Consider the following 19,766-nt stretch of genomic DNA (forward strand, 5'->3'; position numbering starts at 1 on the left):
AAACATTATTTTTTATGATTCGTTGAAAAACAAACATTAGGCTACACTTTCAACAACACGACTCACGATTGTGTGAGCAGGATTTTGCAAAGGTGCATTCATTAAATCAAAATAAATATTGTCATTAAATAGGCTTAACAATGTTGTCATGCATTTGGGTTGTAAGTGTTTGCACTGGCACAAAGTGTGCGCCTGCTGTAAGTACAACATTTCCATTCTATTCTGAAAGTATTCTGCAAAGTTTGGCGAATCCTGGCGAATGTGGTGAATGTGGAAAATCTGACCAATATAGTTGATTCATTTGTTTTGCATTGTGCACAGTTCCCACACCGTAAATTCTTGCAACAACGATTTATGTAAACATGTGTGCTGGCATGTCATGCACGTGGCTGTAGTATAAAACTGTTCTGCTCACTTTACTGGCTGCACAAGCACTTTTAGGTTTATCATAAACTGCCAATTCCTCTATTATCAGAATAAAGTTTCCCTGAACAAGATACTCATTAGACCATCAGGACTAATCTCCATGTACAAACACACAAACACACGACCCCAAAACAAAGTCCAAACACTAGAAACGAAAAAAATAATCTAGTCGAATAGGCCACCAGCTTCAGTGACTAAACACAGTGAAGGAGAAATGGGACAAAATGGTGGGTTAGTTTTACAGCTTGTTTGGGGAGAAAGTTCTGGCCGAAGTGTTGTTCTTGTTCCTCACCGCAGGACTCTGGGTGACAGTTTGTGCTGGTCCGCGGCTCATTATCTCGCGCGCCCACTGAGGGCCCCATTCACCCCCCCCTTCAGGCAGCGTCGTTTGTCTCCTCATTGAACCGTAGTTAGGAATGTGATGGTTGTCAGGAGCCCTCTTTCACCTCCGAGGTAGTTTATTGATGAGCTCTGACTTTTTCACGTCAAAGGAAGTCAAGTGTAGGCCTCCCTCCATTACTTCATTTCATGCTCTGCACTCTCCAAATAAGAGCCCCATCCCATCCCCCCTCTCCCCTCCTCCGTCTCCTCCATCTTCCCTTTTTGTACCCCAATTTTGCTTTGGGTTGGCTCCACACATCCAAACAGCTCGCATCCCCTCCTCCACCGGCCCTGGTCCTTTGGAATAAGCGACGGGGACTCCCAGCACTGAGACTGGTGCTTCGCAAGCTACGAGTGTAAGCTTCAATACGGGCTCGGAGGGGGTTGCTTTCGGATGCGCTGAGGTGTGTCGTAATGGCGGATAATTAAACCGGCGCAGTTAGGGAGCGTGTGGTCATTGCTGACCAGTCATTTGCTTCACTTTATTTACGCGTGTTATTTGCCGTCAGGTCATAGAAGTGGACGTCGCCTTGTCTTGCAAATGCGTCCACAACAAGCAGCAGAGCTTGCCCAAAAGCAGGGGCCCTTTACGCATGGCGGGGAACCGTGTGTGTGTGTCTGTGTGTTTTACAATGTCCATGACAGGCTGAGCAGTCAGTGAAGGTGATACAAAACAGTCAACAAAGGCACGTGGTGAAAGTTGCGTTTGTTTTCAGCGAGTAGGTGACATTAGTGGTAATTTACAAGTGTACTTAATACACAAAGCAAACAGTGTCCCCTTTAAAAGCCACAGCTGTCAATGGGGAGCCCTCCTCAGCTCATTTGTCATTAGTAGTGGCCCTGCTCTGGGAGCCAACTCACTATGCACTCCAGGGAGACACTTCACAACCATTGCAAACAGCCATGCAGAGCTGTTGACAGAAAGTCAGAAACTATTTGTTTTCATGCAGACTCAAAGTAAATATGAAGTTTGTTCCAAAATTGCATTGGAACAATTAATACGTAAAATAATAGAGGCTGCACGATAGCAATACGCCTAAAACAGAAGAAAACATGTATCTTTAGGCACATTTCCCACAGAAATAGCATAGCCTACGCTCGACAACGCAAAAGAACGATTTGAAATCAGCTCCGTGGAAAGAATGACCATTCATGGAGCTGACTGCTTCAAAACGCGTCCACATCCTCCGTTTTCCCAGCGTCCTGCCCTCGGGTTTAGCTGTAAAACATGCCTGAGATTCCCACCACCACGGAACCAACTCGGCCTCTGCTGAGACCCACCAGGCCTTTGCTTTCTATCCAATGGGATCTCCGAGGCAATCCAGTTTCTTTTGCATAGTAGGGCAGGCGATATTCAGATAGCGAGGGAAAGAGAGAGAGCGAGATAAAGAGGGGTATTTGCATGTGTCTCTGATTAGTGGGTTGGGGAGACGGGGTCTCTCTTCTCTCGCTCGGCCCCATTTCCCGCTTTGGTGGTGGGGGAAGTGTTTCCGTAGGGGCCGATGAGGATGACAGAGGTCGAGGCAACGCACAGAGCACAGCAGACCAGAACACATACAGTAATACACTTGTACCATCACCAATCAGCATAGGTGTGTTCTCTCTTAGCCTCCAACCCCTCTTCTTCTCCCATTCTTTCCTCCCTCCTTCTCACTCTCTCCTTCTCTGCCCCACTCTCTCATTCGCTGTCTCGCTCACTCACACGAGCGCACATTCTCGCTCACTCCGCGGTCCTGACATCTGAGTTCACTGTCAATCTCTGTCTCTTTCGCAGGGATATCCCTTCCGTCTCCGCTGAAGATCACTGGAAAACTATTGTTTCCTCTTACTGAAAAACCACCACAATAAGACTGCCCTGCATTTGTTCTCTTTCTGTGGCACGAAGAACTATTTGACAAGGACTTTGACAGCGGCGCAGGATGCCTCAAAAAGGTGAGAGTGGATATCTTCCCAGTAAAAAAATTGTCTGTGCATTTCAACCCAGTCTGCAACCCTGCAAACACATATAACTTAAAATAGGTTAGATTAAATGCAGAACAATCAATAATTGAAAACGAATATATTATTATTATTGCGCAATAAGCATCTCACAGGCTGCAGACTAGTATCGCTACTAGGTTGGAGTTTGTGTAGCAAGTGTAACCCCTGCTAGGCTGCTTATATTCCACTCCTACTCTGGAGATGTACAGTGCGATTTGAAGCAGCATTCGGGCTGGCTTTCCTGTTTATTTTATGTGCTCTTTAATGATCGGTTGTGTTGGTGTTTACGGATAGCTTAATGCTTATTTATGACAGCAAAGAGTAAAAGTCACGTTAGGCCGAGACAGTGATCATGGTGGAGAATGGGAGCAATGACCCGCTGAGGAATGGTGTCAGTTTGATTCATAGACAGCGGAGTCACCCAAGCGCCTTCGAAATGCTCCAAGTACACGGTGGGCCTATTTATTTTTCCTCTTGTTTGCGCTCAAAGAAAATATACCTCAAATTGAACTTTTCTTCTAAGCATGTGAAGTATTGTGCAGAAATAGTTACAATTATCACTACAGGTATTTAAGCGTGCCTGCAAGTTACTAAAATACTTCAAAACGTTTTAGAATTAGAATACAATAAAACAAAGCATTCATACTAAAAGGCTAAATACATAGCCTATTATAATATTGTCATATTTATGTTTTTATCAACATAGAAAGTATATATGCACAACTCAAACATTTTTAAGATAGCGTCACGTTCACTGATTCTAAATAAATACAACTGTCAAACGAAAGTAGCTGAAAGTTAGGCCTATATTTCATTAATAGCCTAATCATAAATGTTATGGTTTAATTTGTGTGGTGAAATTAACATAGGCCTACTTCCCTTACAAAAAACGGGCTAATAACCCAGTATTACATTAAAGATAACACTAAGATGCTTAGTGCATGTAAATGCGTAGTGCTCACAACTTCCTACCGAGCTATTGTTTGAGATCGTAATGTATTTCTGCATGTGAATGTTGTGAACTCGGGATCCAGCAGCCTGAATAAGCATGTTTAATTAAGACGATTGTTGTTGATTGTTGTTACGGATTAGGTACTACTAAAGGAAAAGAAAATTCAGATTAGACCCTTGTTAACCTCAGAAACAACCACAGAGTTTTCGACACTAAGTAAATCATTAACTTGGCCGATGGTGTCAATACAGACATGCGGGACACTGCTGGGACACTGCTGAATCGCAGTTCTCCAAATATTTAGCAGAAATATTGTTTTCAGAGAGGAATTGAGGATTATTTTGCCATTCGCCACTCCCGGGGCTGTTATGTGTATTGTTGAGAGATTTATTTTGCATTGGTGGGTTTGTACTTTTTACGCAGTTAAAATATTGTAATGAATGTGGAGGAATCTAAATGAATGAGTTGAGCAATGCATTTGCATTGTAAAAATAAAATGCATTGTTTTCAAGAGTTGTGTTTAACCACTTTTGGTGTTTTCAGACAGCATACTTCTAAGAACAGGGCTAACGTGTAAAAAATATCGGATACATTTCCTCAACAAAATTATTCCTCCGTTTGCGACACAAGAATTGTTACTGTTAACAGTTTTCTGATAAATTGCAAAATGGCATTGGAAACACGTTTTTTTTTTTGCAATAGGCTACTTTCTCCAGAAAGTAGGTACATATAAGTCTCTCACTTCTCAAGCCAATTCATGTTTCCAAATCCTAGGTTCGGGTGCAGTACACACATGCCCACAACAGGGTTGTTTTTGCGTAAAGAGACTAAATTAAACTTCAGACTATTCCTTCACCGGCCCCCCTTTTTAACCGTCCATTTGAAAAGGTCTTTATTGCGTTTGTCTTTTCTGATTGAGCTCCCCACTGAGCTGTTGTATCTTTTTACAACCGTCACCAGCTACACCATTACCTCCAGATATTTACAACAAGAAACTACTTTTCCGTTTCCCAAAACGTAACAAAAATCCCACACATTGGGCTACGGGGACCCGAGGTCGCGGTCATCCGCTGTGCCAGTGGGAAGGTGTTGTGTGTATGGTCCCGGAGGGGGCTTGGATGCCTTCGGTTCTTTGTATTCTGGAGTTGTTGGTACGTTTAGTGGGAAGATGTGTTGCTAGTTGTGGAGGCCGAGTTGTGCGGCCCCGGGTTTGGGTATGGTGGTAGAAAGGGGTGCATTGTTGGGACTCCGGCAGGCTTTGTATGCCGGCCTCTACCCCCCCTGGTTGGTACTTTTGCAGAGCATTGAGGCGAGGTAGACAGCGTGTGTCACTGTACACATTGGGCGATAGGGTCTAGATTTTTATATAACTAGAAACACCCTAGTGGCGGTTGATTTATGTTTAGGCCTGTTTATAAGCCATCAAGTAGAACAAACAAAAACATGTCAAGGAATCAGAAACAGGTGACCAATAAACCATGCACGTGCCAAATAATAGCGATGGTTTCGACCATCGACGTAATTTATTTATTTTACCGTCTTCAATTAGGCCTATTTAAAGTGCCCGTTTCTTCGAACTTCAGGCTGACCAAAATAAATAAATACAGAAATACAGAAATACAAATGCTCTCATATGAATAACACGCAAAATCGACAGTAGCCTATTTATTAATTACAATTCTAATTCAATAATCATTTTTATTAGGCTTTACTTGTCAAATGTAACACACAGTCTTCGCAGTACTATTAGTACTAGGAATGTACTATTAGTACTAGGGCTGTACTATTAGTACTAGGGCCGTACTATTAGTACCAGGGCTGTACTATTAGTACTAGGGCTGTACTATTAGTACTAGGGCTGTACTATTAGTACTAGGGCTGTACTATTAGTACCAGGGCTGTACTATTAGTACTAGGGCTGTACTAATATACTGTTTTGCTTTGTCCTAGGGAGACATTAAGATTGGCTAAATTGTTTTAAGCCGAGAGTCAACTCTTTTTCCAGGCAAGTTTAATGCTAAAATATATATGCAATGGGATGTGCCAATTCACATGGATTATGGCTATGTGGAATTTATAATTACAGAGCAACATTAAGATTACAGAGCAACATTAAGATTGGATTGCACCAAAGTATCCGCCCTAATTGCCTTGGAATTCGAAGTAACTAAAAGGGAAAAAATACGAAATATATATATTTTTTAAAAGAGAGAACATTTGTGAATTGTAATTCTTAACTTTGAATAGCCATTACATTGTAATTATGCTGATACTAACATTGTTATCATCGTTATTTCCTTATGACGCACAGAATACCACAGCCAAGCCACGTGGGAGTCTGGCGTAGCCTCAATGATGCAGAACAGTAAGTGGATTTGCATATTTTTGTTTTGACACTTTGATACTAACCGCAAGTGGAGATATGAACGCATGCAGCCACAACTACCCTTCTGTCTTTATGGGCCCTTAACATAACACCCTTAACATACTCCTTAGCATATTAGCTTTATTTTATTATTTTTTTCCAAAGCTTTTGATTTGTTTTTAGTTTCAATATTTAAAATGGTGTGTCGCTCTTGATGTTTTTAATTTAGCCGTGTCCTTGTGTTTAGATGTAATGCATGTAATATGACCCCTTCCAGACCGCAGAGTTACTGAACATTGACAGTTAAGAGTCTAATTATATATCCTCCATTCATCTCCACAGATTGTTTTAGTTTTCTGCTATGTGCGAGAGAGAAAGAGAGAGAGGGAGAGAGGGGGAGAGGGGAGAGGGGGAGAGCGAGAGAGTAGAGGGGGTTGGGTTGAAGGGGAGATTTTCTTTCCGCTCGAGTTGGTATTAAATAATTGCACAGCCGTCTGCATTAGCTTTAGAGCTGACTGCCAGGCTGCGTACACTATTAGCTGGGGCGGAGAATGGGAAGGGAAAGAAGGACATTGCGTGAAAAAGGACGAATATTGATTGTCTAATGTAGACTAGTCTCCTCATTAACAGAGCCAGAGTTAGAATGGAGATTCCTTCATTACAATAAAACAGAGTAGAACTGTACATATTGGCCTAAACTCACGGCAAAAAAACAACAACATGATAAAACATGATATTGTCTTGCATGGGCGCCATAAAGGATAATTGACTGTGTGTTGGCCTATATTGCTTTCTAGTCTGTAGTGTGTTATTACTTGTCTGGATTGTTTATCATAATGGTCCATATGAGTTGCTGACTGGCGAAATGAACTAAACCATAAAGGATGAAAAGTAACGTTATTTTCTCTCTTGTCTTGCTGCTGGACTAGAGGTCTATGACATCTGTGATGAAGGTGTGTGGAATGATTTCCTCTGCTATTCTCCTTACCTTGATGACGTGCCTGTGCTGTAACACCTGCCTATATAGACACATTTTAACCTGTCTGAATTCAATGTACCTATAGCTAGATCACGTGTAGAGCATATTGTTACATTGTTGTAGGCCCAGGTTATATTTGCAATGCAAGTAGGGAATGTGATATTGTTCCCTATAAGGGAAAATGACAACATACAGAACAAAAGGCCTGAATGTAGGTCAGATTAAGAAGGACAATTGATACAGGAATGTTTCATAGAAGACTATTTATTTTGTATCATAGTTTTTTAAACGTCTAAATACAGTCTATTGAATATAATTTTGAACAACATGGGAAGCCCATTATGCGTCATAGAGGCCATCATGGCATTACCCAGTGCTCTATGCGCTGACAAATGGCTTAATCACAGATGATGTTTGCTTGCCAGTTCTCCTTTATTGAGATGATGTTTTAAACGAGGCGTCGTTAAAGCTATGTACAGCCCCCCTCTGCTCCTGCTTTGCCCCAAATTGATGTTAATGGGATGCTCCCCTGGCTTGGCTTGTGATTTCTGGTGCGAATGGCCGAGGAGATATCATTGGCCCGGCTCTATGTGTTGTTTAAAGGTCGCCGCGGCCTCGGTGGCTTTTGTGCTAACAACTCCTGGGTGTATATGGAGGGGAGCGTCCAAATTGACACCATATGTTTTCCTATTAGTCGACTAGTAATAGAATACAAGGCGCATAATCAGCGCCAGCGGGCGAGATCGACGCTGCTCGCGGTGGGGAATTGGGCACATGATTAAGACTTAACCTTTGAAGAGCTGAAATGGCATGTGATATCCTTATCTGACGGCTTTATCGATCATGTGGATGTACATGATGGTTATAAATGTGTTGAGGTGACGGTGCAACCATGTAGACCCACAGCGAACCGCTGTTTAGCGCGGGTAGGCCAATTTGAGAGTAAGACGCCTATTAATTCCACTTAATCCTGAATTACCAAAGAGCCAGAGGGATGATAATGGATTTGCTATTAATCAGGTCCACGTTGGATAAGGATCATTGCACATAGTAGCCTAAGAGCAGTGTTTAATTATGTTAAACAGATTTATTTTCACTCAAAACATGGCTTTCAATTGGCACAAAACGTGCGTAATGCGTATTGTTCCCATTTATAGCGCACATACAACGTATTCCCAAGCAGATCGCCCACTGATTGCACACAACAGGATTGTAGTGGCTGGGAGGATTTGTTGCCAAATACAAACAAGAGAAAAAAACCGAGATGTCAGATTTAATATGTTGAGAATCCAAGCGCGCCCTCGTTGTTGTGGCCGCGCGTCGCCCCTGGTCACCTTAAAACGAAGCTTCCCTCGAAGGGTAAACGAGTAGCGTCCAATTTTGTCTGAGTGATATCCAAATCCAGACAGAAAGGGTCGTTTTATCGTGCTACTATTTGTCGTGACGATGCGTTTTTCAAAAGCAGAGCTGTGTCATAAAGTGACATGCCTGCCACAAGTGCTCCAACTGATCTTTTCAATTAGCCTTCCCATGCATGATCCGAGGCGACTTCCGCCTATTTCCAGAAATTAAGCTCAAACTTGACGTGCAGCTAGCTTTATTTTAAAGACAAATGTCAGCCAGCCTCATCACATTCCCCCCTCTTCTATATCTGGAGCTTATTTATTGCTAAGGAGCCTCTGCTCCCGGAGTCAATGTAGCAGGCGGCAGCGCAAGAGAAGGCAGCGGAGATCTGGAGCACAGTAAGGCACTCCGGGGAGGCATCCGTCCCACTTGGCTTCAGGTTTGCTGGCTCTTTCCATGCTTTAATCAACCTCCTCATCGACTACAACCCGCCTCTTAATTAAGTGTTTTAAAAATACTTATATTTCGATAACATTTATTGAGGTTTGTTATATTTGAGGCTACCTAAATGGTTGGTGTTTTGGTGTGATTGTGTTGAAGGTACATTGGTGTGTTTGTGTTGAGGGTACATTGGTATGCTGGTGCGTAACAACACATTGGAATAGCGGTGAGGAGGATTGGGGGATTTAATTTCGAAGTTTGGGGATTTGAAGACGCTGAATTTTGGGTTGGCTTGCTCACTTGGCGAAATAATGCTGGACAACTCTCGTATGACTGAATTCACCTTTGGATAGCCGATTTCAACTTTAAATTGCTGATTTCACCTTTCAATAGCTGATTTCATCTCAGTTTGATGGGGATGTTTTGGTCCAGATCATTGGATGCTGTTGACACTTGCCGTGCATGTGTTGATTCAATGCTATTGCATTACAGTGACTATTGTCTAGAGTGCTGATAACAATAGAACAATGCATAACTATTAGATATTCATTTTGGTGATAATTGTACTATTAGAATATCTGCATTTCCTGTTTCATTCTAGGTGTAGCGTTTTGTTCAAGATGAATGCCTCCCCTCAACGTTATTGTTTCACCTTTGCTCTGAAAGCTAACCATCTGAAAGCATTACCTGACTCACTGCTATGTTGTTATATAACATATTGTTGTGATCATAACCTTGTTGTTACATTGCAACCGTAGCCTATAATTGGGCTCTCCTTTGTCTCTGTTCAGGTCACAGCGGTGTGAACCAGCTGGGCGGTGTGTTTGTTAACGGTAGACCGCTACCGGACACCACCAGGCAGAAAATCGTCGAACTTGCTCATAGTGGCGCGCGGCCGTGCGACATCTCCAGGATTCTGCAGGTGACCAGGGCATTCTTTCTGTCTGGTGCAGGAAACCCGAGCTTTCAGTGTTTTTATTTGTATTTTTTTAAGCTACCACAAAATAAAACATAACAATGGGATTTCGTTTTCCTTACTGTAGCCTTTTTATTAATTTAAAAACGTTTTTCGATAATTATTAGCTGTAAGAAAGCCAGACAAAGCCTAATTGCTTCTCATTATAATCTATATCCTATTCAGATAACATTAAGGGTAACATATCGTAAAGTAGGCCACCACTTTCCCCCTAAGAATAGTTGCATTTTAGAAAGTGCACACTGTTATCCTATACCATTTAAGGCATATTTTTTTGTTTATAGACCCATGATGACTCAAAAGTCCAAGTGCTGGAAAATGAAAACGTAAGCTTATCATTGTTTGACGTAATCTTCAAAATTTCGCAACTAGTCTTAAATAATGTATGTGAATTGTGTCTATTGTTTTCTATCCAGGTGTCCAACGGGTGCGTGAGTAAGATCCTTGGCAGATACTATGAGACTGGCTCCATAAGACCGAGAGCGATCGGAGGCAGCAAGCCGAGGGTAGCCACTCCAGAGGTTGTGGGGAAGATAGCGCAGTACAAGAGGGAGTGCCCGTCTATTTTCGCCTGGGAGATCCGCGACAGACTGTTGTCCGGAGGGGGTCTGCACCAACGACAATATACCCAGTGTAAGTGCAGTGAGTGTAAGTTATGAGCATGATTTTTTTACCACCTGAAATGATTTCTCAGAGACGGAAAGCATGCATGATTATCAGCCAAACATTTAGTCATGAGATCATGACTGCGTTACATGTGAAAGACATGCATTACGTATTTCCAACAAATGGTTAGCATGAGTTAACTTGTAGAGACATTCATACATTTCATTATTTATATTTGATTCGTAATTAGCCAATTTTGCACCACATAGGGCCTACATGTAAAATACAATTGACAATTGTTGATGTTTATAACAGGCATATTTTCAATGTTTGGCTAGTTATTAAAATGTATTTTCTCAAATATTATTTGGAAATGCTCTGTTTACATCTTTACTTCCAGCTCACTTGTCGGATGTGACGTATGTGTGCGCGCGTGCGTGCATGTGTAAATGTGTGCACCATAGACATGAATAAGGTTTGCACGCTCACAGTGCTCGCGTGCCTACACACTATACCGGCGGTGGCGCGCATTTTTTCAATCATGGCAGGCGCTAATCAAACCGTTCCGTTTTGTTTGTCTTTCAGGTGTCATCGATAAACAGAGTCCTCCGCAACCTGGCTAGCGAGAAGCAACAGATGGGCGCAGATGGCATGTATGACAAGCTGAGAATGCTCAACGGTCAGACAGGAACTTGGGGGACACGGCCAGGCTGGTACCCGGAACGTCAGTGCCAGGGCAGCCCAACCAAGGTGAACCTCAGTCACTAATAATTTGACAATGAAGAAGCATATAGATATAATTACATTTGTGCTATTCGTGAAATCATATAATTATCTCACCATTATCCGAATGTAGGCCAATAGATTAATCCATTATTTGTAAATGCATTCCGTTTGACTTTTGGAAGGAGTAGTAGGGTTTTTATAAACCAAATTGTTGAAATGACCTAATGGTCCATGTAAACATTAATATCACACACTTTTTTTGTCATAAGAACAATGGATGTAATGCTATATTGCAAATGTTAGGCCTATACCCTGGCCCACAGTATATCTTCGCTTCTTTCATACATGACTAAACGGTCACTTTACGCATGGGTTCTGGCTAGACGAGTATGACGTAACTGATTAGTGAGTAGTGTAGCTTTGTAGGTAAACCTTAAGCTAAGGTCACAATTACAAATATGTTACGTAATAAACATCTTAAATTATTATTATTTGTATTTAACATTTATTTAACTAGACAACTCAGTGAAGAACACATTCTTATTTACAGTGATGGCCAACACCGGCCAAACCCGGACGGCGCTGTGCCAATTGTGCGCTGCCCTATGGGACTCCCAAACACGTCCGGTTGTGATATATCCTGGATTCGAACCAGGCTGTCTGTAGTGACGTCTCTCACACTGAGATCCAGTACCTTAGACCGCTGCGCCACTCGGGGGCCCAAGCCATAGTTTTCAGTGGGTCTTGGGCATTTACTTATAACACTTCAATAATTTAATATGATTGGATGTCGTTTATGATTGGTCAGCATATCAAGCAGGTATTGTCAACATGTTTTGATGCCTTTGGTGGACAAAATTCCCAATTAATCATTGAGTAGTCGATTAGTGAACGGCCAATGAATCAGCAGTCTCAATGCCCACACTGTCTCCGGTGGGGATATGCGTGACAGAGGCCTGGCCTTTCAGCGGAGGTGTCCGTCCAACAACCCGCATTTCCCTCCTCTCCTGGCAGGGAAAAAAAGCCCGAGGATCCGTGTGCGGGATATCAGTACAAAGGAATGTTTTCCTTCACACGCAAGGATTGGTTATGGGAACGGGCCTGCTATGTGTAATTGCTCATTAGAGAGAGCTTCGTCCCTCGTTATGGTGACATGCAGGAGTGTCTAGTTGAGGGAGACTGATGGAGAAATGTTCCACAGGAGACCCCTGGACACTGAATGACAGGCGGAGCGATTAGCCATGAAAACATGAACGTTACAAAGATAAATGTTTATGTTGTAGTTATTTTTTTGTGCTCTAATAGACTATTGTGAAATACAGAGCCTAAAAGAAAATAAAGGCATTGCACCTGCTCGGGGCTGGGTATGAGAAACAGTGGTATAATTTGATAAGCATCAAGATATGTTTCTGCACAGAATTTAATTTGCTTTGAACATAAAGGCCTTTTGATTTAGTCTTATGTGGACCTAAAAATTATTTTTTCATGTTTATTTCATTTGTATTTTTTTTATAATGTACAATAAACTATTGGCTTACTTCCAGAACTAGACATAGTTATTCACTATGTTTACACTCTGTTTGATTTAATGTCATTATTGATACTAATAATAGTAGGCTATTAATAATAACAATGTCAATATATAATTAATATATATATAATTAATAACATTAATATATAATAACAATATTATTAATAATAATAACAATAGGCCTAATAATAATAATATTTTTTTATAAGTATTTTAATGCAATATTTTTAGGCCCTTAATGCAATATTGCTTTTCAGTTTCTTCGATTGAAAATTAAATGACATGGGCATTTACATCAAATTAAATTGGGAATTGTTTCCAGGAGTTCATTTCAGGAGGCCCATAAGGTCTAAACCATACGGCAAGGGTAGGTCTCTGAGGAGAACGAAATATGGTCCCTGTCAAACAACAGCTACGCAACAGTGGCTAAAATAATGGTTACAAGGAGTGTGACAGGGCTTGAAAGGAGACAACTCTATCTCGAGAGGCGGAATAAAACTCTGTGGCAATGAATTATTTTTTCTCTTTCTCTCATTTCGTTCTGATATGGTACTAAATCCCGTCTGTAGAATTTAGACCAGTCACTTTCTCTTTCAGTTGAATCGGTTTCTTAAGTATTTTTGATCCAATCTCTGTTGGCTAAAAGGTGCCGTTATCTATTTCGGCTGTTTCTCCGTGCCACTGCCGGAGACACAGTGATACCAAAGAATGAGTTTATTTCCCAGGGCTTTTTTAAAAAGAAAACAAATCCCAAACCTAGCGTCAGTGGGTCTGGCGGAGGGATAATAGGCCGCAAATTCACTCCTTTTTGTGGATTATCCTTCGAGAAGAAAGACAAAGCGCTGAGTGGACGGACACAGGCTGTATGAAGAAATGTTTTAATTTATTTCAAAACGATTAAGATATTTTAAAAAGAGACATTTTAATAGTCATAATCCTATTAACACATTAATGTCAACCGAAAACAAATCCAGGCAATTATCATTATGTGCTATAATTTAGCACTTGCTAGATGTCTGTGGTAGTATGTCTAATTCATGGGCTATTTAGTCTAGGCTACCACAATGTTATCGTCCTAAACCTAAAATATGACAGGTTCCTTATGATGAATTTGCTTACATAACATGCAATGTCATGGTCATTTTGTGCGTATTTAAACTGTTGTTATGCAAATAATATTACAACAAATGTTTTATGGAATCTCCCAGGGGGAAACTAGCCTGGGTACCAGTCTGTTTTGGTAACATTCCACTCCTTGTACTCCGTGTCGTATGCCAAAGATGTTTAGCGTGGCTGGAGTGGAAAGAGCGGAATGATAGCTACAAAGCCTGGTACCCAGGCTAGTGGAAACATTCGATCCTATACATTTGTTTAAATAGGCCTATGGATATGTTAGAGAAGAGGAGCCCGTCGTGACTCCAGTGGAAGCACTGTGTCATGTCCGAGACGACCCCAGCTGGTAAACTCAGAACATTTGCTGTATGCAGGTGCACCTCACGAAACGACTGGTCAAACAGCGTCACACACATAAAAACCGACATTCTCCAAAAGCAGCCCTTAATTGCTTCATTTCATATGAACTTCTCGAATGGATAATGATGTGCAAAACCAAGGCAGGCGTTAGTTATTATGCCTGTCCCTAGAACAGAAGCCCATATAGGCCTACCACGGACAACCAGGAGCCGTGAAGAGATAGGCCTTATTCAGCTTGTACAGGGGTTGCATGCTCTCCTCACTCATTTGTTTCCAATTTAAGATAGGAATTTTGACTGGCGTTTAGCTGGCCGGGGGACGTGATTAATGATGCTAGTGGATAAGGGTTAACACACTGAACTCAAAGCTCTGTTGACCGGGATCCTCGTGCGCACAATAGTTCACCAAAGCACAGAGAGATCCTTTTGTCACCTCGTCCGATTGAGCTGCTCCATTTTCCTCTGGTGATATTCTGCCCACGAAGAGTTCGCTGTAGCCAGCCCTCGCTGTGTGCACAGAGTTTAATGGTTTCCCTTACCCCGAACGGCATTGTTTCATTGTGAAAAGCACCTCCTTCTATTCAAGTATTGGTGGTCACCTCAATGGCTATACGAAAGCCCATATGGGGACGGCCATTGAGGCATCGCAACGCTCCTAAAAGGGGAGAGAGTTTGGGCCTGAAAGGAGTTCGCCACATCTAGTCACATTTCTCTTAACCCTTTGAGCACATGTGCCATTGTTGAGAGGTGATAAAGGATCTAAGTTCACGCAGCATTGCTGAGCAATGGTCTTTTTCCCACAATATTTTACAAATAACTAGTCGGTCTTTTATGGCTATTGATGTCTCTGAAAACAAGCAGCGATCAATATGTTAGCTAGATCATTCATCCGTCATCATTCAATGTCCATCCTCAATCGGTGTTATGCCAACTAGGCCTACAATGACAGCTTTTCGTTATTCTTCTAACAGGTTGCTTTTAACGGGAACATACATAAATATAATAGAACTATAGAAATTAATTCCCTATTGGGCTATTGGGCTATTGGGCTATTGGGCTATTGCGAGGATGACATGTTATTTTTCGCAGTTTACTTTCAGAACTATGAAATTAAATAAACAATATATTAACGCATGCTTTTTGGAGATGTAGTAGGCAGGCCAATTCATATTTGTTTATTGACTTATTTACAGATGGCTGCCAGCCACAGGACGGTGCAGGAGAGAACACCAACTCCATCAGTTCGAATGGGGAGGATTCTGACGAGACGCAGATGCGACTCCAACTAAAGAGGAAACTACAGAGAAACCGCACGTCGTTCACCCAAGAGCAGATTGAAGCACTGGAAAAAGGTCAACTTGAATTGACAAGATATTCATATTTTAATGTAACGTCTAATTGAACGAATAGCAACATTCACCCCAGTAGCTTACACATAATTCAATTACAACAATATGTTTCATAGCCTATACTAAAGATACGTTTTCATATCGTATTCCAGAATTTGAAAGGACTCATTATCCTGACGTTTTCGCGAGGAAAGACTGGCAGCGAAAATAGATCTGCCTGAAGCAAGAATACAGGTGAGCGGACACATTTTGAAATATGCATTGCACTGCATTCCATTAACATTTTGCTGCTTGGTTCTGAAAAAGACACACAAGAATCCATGAAGAGCCTACATACACGACTAATGTATGATTGACGTACTGTGCAGGTGTGGTTCTCAAACAGAAGAGCGAAGTGGAGGCGGGAGGAGAAGCTCCGGAACCAGCGTCGTCAGGCCAGCAACTCCTCCAGTCACATCCCCATCAGCAGCAGCTTCAGCACCAGCGTCTACCAACCCATGCCTCAGCCCACCACACCGGGTAAGCATGACACTCATATACCATTCCATCCATCCACAGTGGGACACTTGTCAACATTAGGAATATTTCAGTAGGTCCACCACTCATTTCAATGCCAGACAACTTAATTAAAGACTAAAATAGGTATAAGGGATATTTTTTATTGATATAAAGTTGAGTTGAATAATAACTCATCATATGCTTCAAATGACACTTGATGAAATAATTTTTGCTGATTTAGGCTACTTTCAATGGTTCATTGGTTAATCATGCATGTAAGCAGTGAAAAACAAAATCCCCTGAGCTACCTGTCAAGGAGGGCGTGGCTTTACTCACACTATGCTCCCTATCTGCCTTCACTGAATGTATGAACGAAAACAGATTTGAACCAAACATTTGTCCCCTTCTTCCTCAGTGTCCTTCACATCTGGGTCTATGTTGGGCAGACCTGACACGGTCCTCACCAACACATACAGTGCACTGCCTCCCATGCCCAGCTTCACCATGGCCAACAACCTGCCTATGCAAGTAAGTCCACAGCCAGGTACTAACTAACCTGACCCTGTTCTGTCTTCGTTAACTGTGTTAACAAATGTCTAGGTTGTGTTCTCGTCTCAAATGTGCAAATAGTACAGTTACAATTGTATTTCAAAAGCCAAATACCATTATCGCCAAGCTAGTTGTAGTCAACCTTCGTAGGTACAATGATTATGTCCTCTTCTAATCCTAAAAACAGGTTGAGGAGAAATCAAACTGTAGTCATAAACATTTCTAAATGCCTAAAGGAATATAATAGCCTGCATCCCTAGCTGGGCTTTGCTGTAAGGACTGACTGACTGCTGAGCTGAAGAGGGTATATAGTTGGCTAAGCTAATATATAAACGTTATTCTCTCCCTATCTATAGCCCAGCCAGACCTATTCCTGCATGCTGCCTACCAGTCCGTCTGTGAATGGGCGGAGCTACGACACATATACGCCCCCTCATATGCAGGCACATATGAACAGCCAATCAATGACCACTTCTGGTACCACCTCAACAGGTAGGCAGAAAGTCCATTGTTTCCGAAACACGTTTGGCCATTAGCGAAAATGAACAAATCACGTTTAGTCTCTTAGCTAACTAACCATCTGCCACCAAACCATTAAATAGGGGAGGCTGCATAGCCATACACACATTCTCTTTCTTAATTCATGCTCTACATTTCCCCATAATCTGCCATTTTGTTTTTTCTCTTTGATCAGACTACAGACACATACTGTACCTCTACGTTACACACCATCTCCTGACATTCTAATCTTAGTGCCTGAACGCACCCCATTCCATTCCAGCTCAACGTCATAATGTCATTTAAACCACTCTAGACGGAGGTTTTAGTTCCAACCCATTACGTTGCTGTGGAGGGCCATATATACTGGTCATTGTCATGAAGGGTTAATGGACCATTGACATATTTCCTCTAAGCTAAATCACTAATTAATTTGATTCATTTTCTGTTGTACTCTCTGCAAGGCCTCAATCAATCTAGCTAACTTATTACTGATGTCTTGAAGTGTTAAACAATGTGATTCATAAAGCTACTGTTCTGTGTGCTAAACTTCTTATTGCTGAATACTCAAAGGCTTAGTCCCCTGTGCTTAAAGGCCCAGTGCAGTCAAAACTGTGATTTCCTGTGTTTTATATATATTTACACACTATGTTGGTATAATACTGTGAAATTGGGAAAATTATGACAATGTCCTTTTCGTGTAAGAACTGTTTGATTAGACCGCCTGAAATTTCAACCTGTTTTTGTGGGATGGAGTTTTGTCCTGCCTGGTGACATCACCAGCAGTAAATGAGTTAATAGACCAATAAGAAAGACAGTTCCAAACCTCTTTGCCAATAACAGCTAGTTTTCAGTCCCAGACAGTCCTAGAAAAATTCTTGCTTGAGAAATTGCTATTTTTGTTTCTTTTTGAACACAGTAATTGAAAACAACCACTGTAAATTACTTAATTGTTACACAGAAAAGTATTTGATATTGAGATAAAAATGACTGAATTGTACCTTTAAGCTTTCTAATGACCTATCCTGTATGGCTGTGGGCTCTGTGCTAAAGCATTCATCAACTCGGATGTATGCTATGTGCTACGGCACTTACCTCTCAATGGCCTATTTTGCGTAATGGTTAGTCTCTCAACATGATGGTAATTTCTCAGGCTAAAGAAATGTTGAACTCAAGCTCTCCTTACCAAACACAGTACAGTACAGAGACACTGGGCCATTTGGACTGAACTCAAGCTCTCCTTACCAAACACAGTACAGACAGAGACACTGGGCCATTTGGACTGAACTCAAGCTCTCCTTACCAAACACAGTACAGTACAGAGACACTGGGCTGTTTGGACAACTTTGGACTGAACTCAAGCTCTCCTTACCAAACACAGTACAGTACAGAGACACTGGGCTGTTTGGACTGAACTATGTACAGTCTGGGCTCTTATATGTGTCCCTCTTCTCCTCAGGACTCATCTCTCCTGGAGTGTCTGTCCCTGTCCAAGTCCCAGGCGGCAGCCTGACATGTCTCAGTACTGGTCAAGACTACAATAGAGAGAAGAGCTACTTCTCCCTGTAACTGTTCACCCACCGCCCTCCGCTGGGAGCTCACACACACATGGAGAGAAGTGGAGGAGAGAGAGAGACTCTGGGAGTGCCCAAGGACTAAAGGGTGTGGTTGTTTCCACTGGGACCGTGTGTTGTTCTGTAGCCCTTGGCACATATGAGGACTGGGGAGAACAACGATGGGAAGAGAGGGGGAAGAAAAAGACAAAACGTGGACCTCTGTAAAGTGCCCGGTGTTTAACATTTTCATGGAACAAAAACTTCATTTTTTTTCTCACTTTTCAAGTAATTGTTTCTTTTTTTCTGTCTGTCTCTTGTGTTTGTATATGACCGTGTGTATGTTATGATGAAAACCCAGATCAAGTACTGATAGATGGACTGTTAGAAAACCATGTTGGTCTTGTGTTTGTTTTTGAGGTAAAGGAGAACCCAAGAGATTTCTGCCATGACTATTTTTTTATCTGCTTACATCGAGACTTTCTACCAGACTTTGCACGGTCTGTGGACTCATGTGAAACTGTTGCATATCATCCGAGAGGAGAGCTGTGGGGAATAGACTGTGTGTTTATTAAACCCATTTATTGGTCATACTCCTTCAAATGGCCGTCAGCAGAGGAGGACCTCCAGTCAATCCACCCACCTCAGCCTTGGGTCTTTGACTCCTGTAATATCACACAAACTGTATAGGCCTGGATATTTCACTGTGGTCACAGACAACCACATTATCACAGGAATTGTACAGACAACCACCACTAACAGTTTGACCTGTTCAGGACAGTGGGATGGATTCAAGACCTGTTCATGGACTTCTGCTGTGGTGGATGGATTGATTCTAGGTTCAAGACTTGTTCATGGACTTGCTGTGGTGGATGGATTGATTCTAGGTTCAGACTGTTCATGGACTTCTGCTGGTGGATGGATTGATTCTAAGACTTGTTCATGGACTTCTGCTGTGGTGGATGGATTGATTAACGGTCCAAGTGAAGAGCTATAGATGCAGAGGAGCTGTGGAGTAAAACAGTTGAATCGCTAAATGGTAGACTGTCTTCGATATAATCCAATTTGTTCATGTCAAATTGTAAGTATGTCTTCCCTAGAAATCAAAAGATTTCTCCAATAAAAGTACATTTACATTTT

At 41.8% G+C, this 19,766-nt stretch overlaps 1 pseudogene; it reads left to right on the plus strand.

Annotated features, from left to right (window-relative positions):
* Nucleotides 1–2,725: 2,725 nt before the first annotated feature.
* On the plus strand, nt 2,726–19,207 carry LOC135555543 (paired box protein Pax-6-like; annotated as a pseudogene).
* The last annotated feature ends 559 nt before the right edge of the window (nt 19,208–19,766 follow it).

Source organism: Oncorhynchus masou, chromosome 2 (genome assembly GCF_036934945.1).
Source record: "Oncorhynchus masou masou isolate Uvic2021 chromosome 2, UVic_Omas_1.1, whole genome shotgun sequence".
Taxonomy (NCBI): Eukaryota; Metazoa; Chordata; class Actinopteri; order Salmoniformes; family Salmonidae; genus Oncorhynchus; species Oncorhynchus masou.